We start from the raw sequence: 8339 nt of genomic DNA, 5'->3' as shown, positions 1-8339 counted from the left end.
CTATTTTGTGAAGTGCACCAGTCCCTCCTGCAGCAAAGCACCCCCACAACATGATGCTGCCATCCCTGTGTTTCACGGTTGGGATGATGTTCTTCGGCTTGCAAGCCTCCCCCTTTTTCCTCCAAACATAATGATGGTCATTATGGTCAAACGGTTCTATATTTATTTCATCAGACAAGAGGACATTTCTCCAAAAAGTATGATCTTTGTCCCCATGTGCAGTTGCAAAACATAGTCTGGCTTTTTTATGGTGGTTTTGGAGCAGTGGCTTCTTCCTTGCTGAGCGGCCTTTCAGGTTATGTCGAGATAGGATTAGTTTCACTGTGGATATAGATACTTTTGTACCTGTTTCCTCCAGCGTCTTCACAAGGTCCTTTGCTGTTGTTCTGGGATTGATTTGCACTTTTTGCACCAAAGTACGTTCATCTCTAGGATCTCTATTTTCCAAGCTGTTTAAAGGCACAGTCAACTTAGTGTATGTAAATTTATGACCGACTGGAATTGTGATATAGTGAATTATACGTGGAATAATCTGTCTGTAAACAATTTTTGGAAAAATATCTTGTGTCATGTACAAAGTAGATGTCCTAAAGGGCACCCCCTCCTTGTGTTGCAAAACATTATTAGACCTGGTTCTGTTTGAATATGTGATATCTGTCTTGTAAGACTGTTGAACGGAGCTCCTGGAGCTGAAGAGCATGAAAATTATGTAGCCTCTGGAGATTGTTCCTTTTTTTGTGACGCTGAAAATTGTTGTCGCATCCTAATAGTCTGATTCCCGTGCTCCACTCCTTGATGCAAATAAACTGTTATGTTTAGCTTAGTCCCGACCTCATGTATCGTTCTTATAATTTGCAAATAAATTCATTAAAAATCCCACAATGATTTTCTGGATTTTTTTTCTTCTCATTTTGTCTGTCATAGTTGAAGTGTACCTATGATGAAAATTACAGGCCTCTCATCTTTTTAAGTGGGAGAACTTGCACAATTGGTGTCTGACTAAATACTTTTTTGCCCCACTAAGTATTTGATACATCAGAAAAGCAGAACTTAATATTTGGTACAGAAACCTTTGTTTGCAATTACAGAGAACACACGTAACCTGTAGTTCTTGACCAGGGTTGCAAAAAGCTCTATTTTGTCTCATCAGACCACATGACCTTCTCCCATTGCTCCTCTGATCATCCAGATGGTCATTGGCAAACTTTAGACGGGCTTGGACATGCGCTGGCTTGAGCAGGGGGATCTTGCGTGCACTGCAGGATTTTAATCCATGACGGCGTGGTGTGTTACTAATGGATTTCTTTGAGACTTTGGTCCCAGCTCTCTTCAGGTCATTGACCAGGTCCTGCCGTGTAGTTCTTTGCTGATCCCTCACCATCCTCATGATCATTGATGCCCCACAAGGTGAGATCTTGCATGGAGCCCCAGACCGAGGGTGATTGACCGTCATCTTGAACTTCTTCCATTTTCTAATAATTGCGCCAACAGTTGTTGCCTTCTCACCAAGCTGCTTGCCTATTGTCCTGTAGCCCATCCCAGCCTTGTGCAGGTCTACAATTTTATCCTTGATGTCCTTACACAGTTCTCTGGTCTTGGCCATTGTGGAGAGGTTGGAGTCTGTTTGATTGAGTGTGTGGACAGGTGTCTTTTATACAGGTAACGAGTTCAAACAGGTGAAGTTAATACAGGAAATTAGTGGAGAACAGGAGGGCTTCTTAATGAAAAACTAACAGGTCTGTGAGAGCCGGAATTCTTACTGGTTGGTAGGTGATCAAATACTTATGTCATGCAATAAAATGCAAATTAATTACTTAAAAATCATACAATGTAATTTTCTGGATTTTTGTTTTAGATTGCAGTTGAAGTGTACCTATGATAAAAAATTACAGACCTCTACATGCTTTGTAAGTAGGAAAACCTGCAAAATCGGCAGTGTATCAAATACTTGTTCTCCCCACTGTATATATACATATATATATATTGTGTACCAAGTATATTATTGTAGTATTCTGGAAATTAATGTTGTTGTTTTTTAGAAATGTAATTGTGATGACGTAGGCTATTCATCGTTGCAGAGCTGTGTGCGTAGGTATGCCCGTACAGTTTTTGGAAAGTTTATAGTATGGAATGTGGTTGGGGCTCTCCCTCTTCAGAGTGCTGTAAATGTGTGACTCAGAAGATCTCTCAGTTCTGATGACGATGATGTAATGTGAATATGACGTCAGGGGAACTGTTGGTATTTGACATGATTCTTCAGAACAGGAACAAAGAATAATTATTTACTGGTTTCCTTTCTCTAATGTACAACCGTGTAAGCAGTGGTGGTTCTAGCTTGTATGTATCCCTGGGCGAACCTCCCTTCAGCGCCCCCGAACTGTCACGTTCTGACCTTTATTTCCTTTGTTTTGTCATTATTTAGTATGGTCAGGGCGTGAGTTGGGTGGGCAGTCTGTTTGTTTTTCTATGTTTTGGGGTATTTCTATGTTTCGGCCTAGTATGGTTCTCAATCAGAGGCAGGTGTCATTAGTTGTCTCTGATTTAGAATCATACTTAGGTAGCCTGGGTTTCACTGTGTGTTTGTGGGTGATTGTTCCTGTCTCTGTGTTTTGCACCAGATAGGGCTGTTTAGGGTTTCACACGTTTCTTGTTTTTTGTAATCAGTTGTTCATGTGTACGTTTACGTATTAAAAGAACCATGGACACTTACGACGCCGCATATTGGTCCTCTGATCCTTTTCGCCTCTCCTCTTCGGAAGAAGAGGAGGAAATCCTTGACACGAACCAAAGAAAAGCACCATTTTGCACTAACAGTCATTGTTATTCAGACATTAGGAACAACACACATTAATAATCATAACATTTAAAACTATTTAAATATAAAAATGTATACAAAAAATAAAACTCATAAATATTTAAGAAAGTGACAAATAGAAACTAATTTGTTGATTTGTCCCTCAAGCATCAATACATTACCCATCCCGCAACACTGTCAACCAATAGCCAAGACTAAACCAATTCTCCTTGGTGCTGTGCAGACTGGTTTTATATTATTCTTAATGATTTCACACAAACCAGAAAAAAAGCAACATGTCTGTGAAACTATATATTCACAGTATTATGAATGAATTGTGGTTTGTTTTGTAGTGTGACTGATTTTACTAATTGCATTAGTACTGTACAAAGTTAGAGGTGCACTATTTGATAGATTCCCCCGCTCCCCCTACCTCAGACTTCCAGTGGGGAGACCTGAGGTCAAACTACCCACGTCCCATCTCTTACTTCTGAGTGGGGAGACCTGAGGTCAAACTACCCACGTCCCATCTCTTACTTCTGAGTGGGGAGACCTGAGGTCAAACTACCCCCGCCCCATCTCTTACTTCTGAGTGGGGAGACCTTCCCAGGCAGTAGCTATTGAGAATTTTCCAGACCATGTGTTTTAATTATTAATTGCAGAAGAGCTTTGAGCTAGAAACCCGAAGTGGGTGGCCAGCAGAGATAGATGGGATGGGCTGAGGGTTGGTATGTGGAAGTGGAGACAGGTGGGAGGGTGGCCAGCAGAGATAGATGGGATGGGCTGAGGGTTGGTATGTGGAAGTGGAGACAGGTGGGAGGGTGGCCAGCAGAGATAGATGGGATGGGCTGTGGGTTGGTATGTGGAAGTGGAGACAGGTGGGAGGGTGGCCAGCAGAGATAGACGGGATGGGCTGAGGGTTGGTATGTGGAAGTGGAGACAGGTGGGAGGGTGGCCAGCAGAGATAGGTGGGATGGGCTGAGGGTTGGTATGTGGAAGTGGAGACAGGTGGGAGGGTGGCCAGCAGAGATAGACGGGATGGGCTGAGGGTTGGTATGTGGAAGTGGAGACAGGTGGGAGGGTGGCCAGCAGAGATAGATGGGATGGGCTGAGGGTTGGTATGTGGAAGTGGAGACAGGTGGGAGGGTGGCCAGCAGAGATAGGTGGGATGGGCTGAGGGTTGGTATGTGGAAGTGGAGACAGGTGGGAGGGTGGCCAGCAGAGATAGGTGGGATGGGCTGAGGGTTGGTATGTGGAAGTGGAGACAGGTGGGAGGGTGGCCAGCAGAGATAGGTGGGATGGGCTGAGGGTTGGTATGTGGAAGTGGAGACAGGTGGGAGGGTGGCCAGCAGAGATAGATGGGATGGGCTGTGGGTTGGTATGTGGAAGTGGAGACAGGTGGGAGGGTGGCCAGCAGAGATAGACGGGATGGGCTGAGGGTTGGTATGTGGAAGTGGAGACAGGTGGGAGGGTGGCCAGCAGAGATAGACGGGATGGGCTGAGGGTTGGTATGTGGAAGTGGAGACAGGTGGGAGGGTGGCCAGCAGAGATAGACGGGATGGGCTGAGGGTTGGTATGTGGAAGTGGAGACAGGTGGGAGGGTGGCCAGCAGAGATAGGTGGGATGGGCTGAGGGTTGGTATGTGGAAGTGGAGACAGGTGGGAGTGGAGTTGCTGTGTGTGAGAGAGAATGATGGTCAAAGATAAAAGTCAAAATATAAAATAAAAACATGTATAAATGAAAGATAATAAAAAATAACATTTTCATGTGTTACAGGAATTAAATTCCTCTGTTTTTAATGCCCAATTCAAATGAATCACTCACTGTCAATTCATAAGAGTTTGTAAGACACTTATTTGTTTAAAATGGACAGAGACCAGTCTTTAAAAGTCAACCAGCAGTGTTTATTCACGAGAGTACTGCCCCTTACACATTTTACCACAGGTTATAAACTGAAAATGACGTCATCAGTTTTAGTACCAGCCCGTGTCATCTCTGTTCTAGTACAATGTCTGTATGGTTGTCACATCGTCTCTCCCTATTAAGATTATATATGACCGAGCCTAGGCCAGCGTGTGTAGATAAGCCTTCTAGCCAGTCTGGCTATAAGTTCATTCATTTCTACCATGGTACAGACAGTCATTGTTCTAATTCTTGATTATATTTGCACACACATAATCATGGCCTCTAAACCTTCAAGCTGCATACTAGACCCTATTCCAACTAAACTACTGAAAGAGCTGCTTCCTGTGCTTGGCCCTCCTATGTTGAACATAATAAACGGCTCTCTATGCACCGGATGTGTACCAAACTCACTAAAAGTGGCAGTAATAAAACCTCTCTTGAAAAAGCCAAACCTTGACCCAGAAAATATAAAAAACTATCGGCCTAAATCGAATCTTCCATTCCTCTCAAAAAATTTTGAAAAGGCTGTTGCGCAGCAACTCACTGCCTTCCTGAAGACAAACAATGTATACGAAATGCTTCAGTCTGGTTTTAGATCCCATCATAGCACTGAGACTGCACTTGTGAAGGTGGTAAATTACCTTTTAATGGCATCAGACCGAGGCTCTGCATCTGTCCTCGTGCTCCTAGACCTTAGCGCTGCTTTTGATACCATCAATCACCACATTCTTTTGGAGAGATTGGAAACCCAAATTGGTCAACACGGACAAGTTCTGGCCTGGTTTAGATCTTATCTGTCGGAAATATATGAATGGTTTGTCCTCTGACAAATCAACTGTAAATTTCGGTGTTCCTCAAGGTTCCGTTTTAGGACCACTATTGTTTTCACTATATATTTTACCTCTTGAGGATGTCATTCGAAAACATAATGTTAACTTTCACTGCTATGCGGATGACACACAGCTGTACATTGCCCTCGCTAGAAGCATGTGTTTCAGACATAAGGAAGTGGATGGCTGCAAACTTTCTTCTTTTAAACTTGGACAAAACCGAGATGCTTGTTCTAGGTCCCAAGAAACAAAGAGATCTTCTGTTGAATCTGACAATTAATCTTAATGGTTGTACAGTTGTCTCAAATAAAACTGTGAAGGACCTCTGCGTTACTCTGGACCCTGATCTCTCTTTTGAAGAACATATCAAGACCATTTCAAGGACAGCTTTTTTCCATCTACGTAACATTGCAAAAATCAGAAACTTTCTATCCAAAAATGATGCAGAAAAATTCATCCATGCTTTTGTCACTTCTAGGTTAGACTACTATACGGCTGCTAGAATCCTGACTAGAATTTAAAAAATGTATCATATTACTCCAGTGCTAGCCTCCCTACACTGGCTTCCTGTCAAAGCAAGGGCTGATTTCAAGGTTTTACTGCTAACCTACAAAGCATTACATGGGCTTGCTCCTACCTATCTCTCTGATTTGGTCCTGCCGTACATACAGTGCCTTGCGAAAGTATTCGGCCCCCTTGAACTTTGCCACCTTTTTGCCACATTTCAGGCTTCAAACATAAAGATATAAAACTGTATTTTTTTGTGAAGAATCATCAACAAGTGGGACACAATCATGAAGTGAAACAACATTTATTGGATATTTCAAACTTTTTTAACAAATCAAAAACTGAAAAATTGGGCGTGCAAAATGATTCAGCCCCTTTACTTTCAGTGCAGCAAACTCTCTCCAGAAGTTCAGTGAGGATCTCTGAATGATCCAATGTTGACCTAAATGACTAATGATGATAAATACAATCCACCTGTGTGTAATCAAGTCTCCGTATAAATGCACCTGCACTGTGATAGTCTCAGAGGTCTGTTAAAAGCGCAGAGAGCATCATGAAGAACAAGGAACACACCAGGCAGGTCCGAGATACTGTTGTAAAGAAGTTTAAAGCCGGATTTGGATACAAAAAGATTTCCCAAGCTTTAAACATCCCAAGGAGCACTGTGCAAGCGATAATATTGAAATGGAAGGAGTATCAGACCACTGCAAATCTACCAAGACCTGGCCATCCCTCTAAACTTTCAGCTCATACAAGAAGAAGACTGATCAGAGATGCAGCCAAGAGGCCCATGATCACTCTGGATGAACTGCAGAGATCTACAGCTGAGGTGGGAGACTCTGTCCATAGGACAACAATCAGTCGTATATTGCACAAATCTGGCCTTTATGGAAGAGTGGCAAGAAGAAAGCCATTTCTTAAAGATATCCATAAAAAGTGTTGTTTAAAGTTTGTCGCAAGCCACCTGGGAGACACCAAACATGTGGAAGAAGGTGCTCTGGTCAGATGAAACCAAAATTGAACTTTTTGGCAACAATGCAAAACGTTATGTTTGGCGTAAAAGCAACACAGCTCATCACCCTGAACACACCATCCCCACTGTCAAACATGGTGGTGGCAGCATCATGGTTTGGGCCTGCTTTTCTTCAGCAGGGACAGGGAAGATGGTTAAAATTGATGGGAAGTTGGATGGAGCCAAATACAGGACCATTCTGGAAGAAAACCTGATGGAGTCTGCAAAAGACCTGAGACTGGGACGGAGATTTGTCTTCCAACAAGACAATGATCCAAAACCTAAAGCAAAATCTACAATGGAATGGTTCAAAAATAAACATTTCCAGGTGTTAGAATGGCCAAGTCAAAGTCCAGACCTGAATCCAATCGAGAATCTGTGGAAAAAACTGAAAACTGCTGTTCACAAATGCTCTCCATCCAACCTCACTGAGCTCGAGCTGTTTTGCAAGGAGGAATGGGAAAACATTTCAGTCTCTCGATGTGCAAAACTGATAGAGACATACCCCAAGCGACTTACAGCTGTAATCGCAGCAAAAGGTGGCGCTACAAAGTATTAACTTAAGGGGGCTGAATAATTTTGCACGCCCAATTTGAAATATTTGAAATATCCAATAAATGTCGTTCCACTTCATGATTGTGTCCCACTTGTTGTTGATTCTTCACAAAAAAATACAGTTTTATATCTTTATGTTTGAAGCCTGAAATGTGGCAAAAGGTCGCAAAGTTCAAGGGGGCCGAATACTTTCGCAAGGCACTGTACCTACACGTACGCTACGGTCACAAGACGCAGGCCTCCTAATTGTCCCTAGAATTTCTAAGCAAACAGCTGGAGGCAGGGCTTTCTCCTATAGAGCTCCATTTTTATAGAACGGTCTGCCTACCAATGTCAGAGACGCAAACTCGGTCTCAACCTTTAAGTCTTTACTGAAGACTCATCTCTTCAGTGGGTCATATGATTGAGTGTAGTCTGGCCCAGGAGTGGGAAGGTGAACGGAAAGGCTCTGGAGCAACGAACCGCCCTTGCTGTCTCTGCCTGGCCGGTTCCCCTCTTTCCACTGGGATTCTCTGCCTCTAACCCTATTACAGGGGCTGAGTCACTGGCTTACTGGGGCTCTCTCATACCGTCCCTAGAGGGGGTGCGTCACCTGAGTGGGTTGAGTCACTGATGCGATCATCCTGTCTGGGTTGGCGCCCCCCCCTTGGGTTGTGCCGTGGCGGAGATCTTTGTGGGCTATACTCAGCCTTGTCTCAGGATGGTAAGTTGGTGGTTGAAGATATCCCTCTAGTGG

The sequence above is a fragment of the Oncorhynchus kisutch genome, linkage group LG2, assembly GCF_002021735.2.
Source record: "Oncorhynchus kisutch isolate 150728-3 linkage group LG2, Okis_V2, whole genome shotgun sequence".
Taxonomy (NCBI): Eukaryota; Metazoa; Chordata; class Actinopteri; order Salmoniformes; family Salmonidae; genus Oncorhynchus; species Oncorhynchus kisutch.
Note: the sequence above shows the minus strand (reverse complement) of the source record.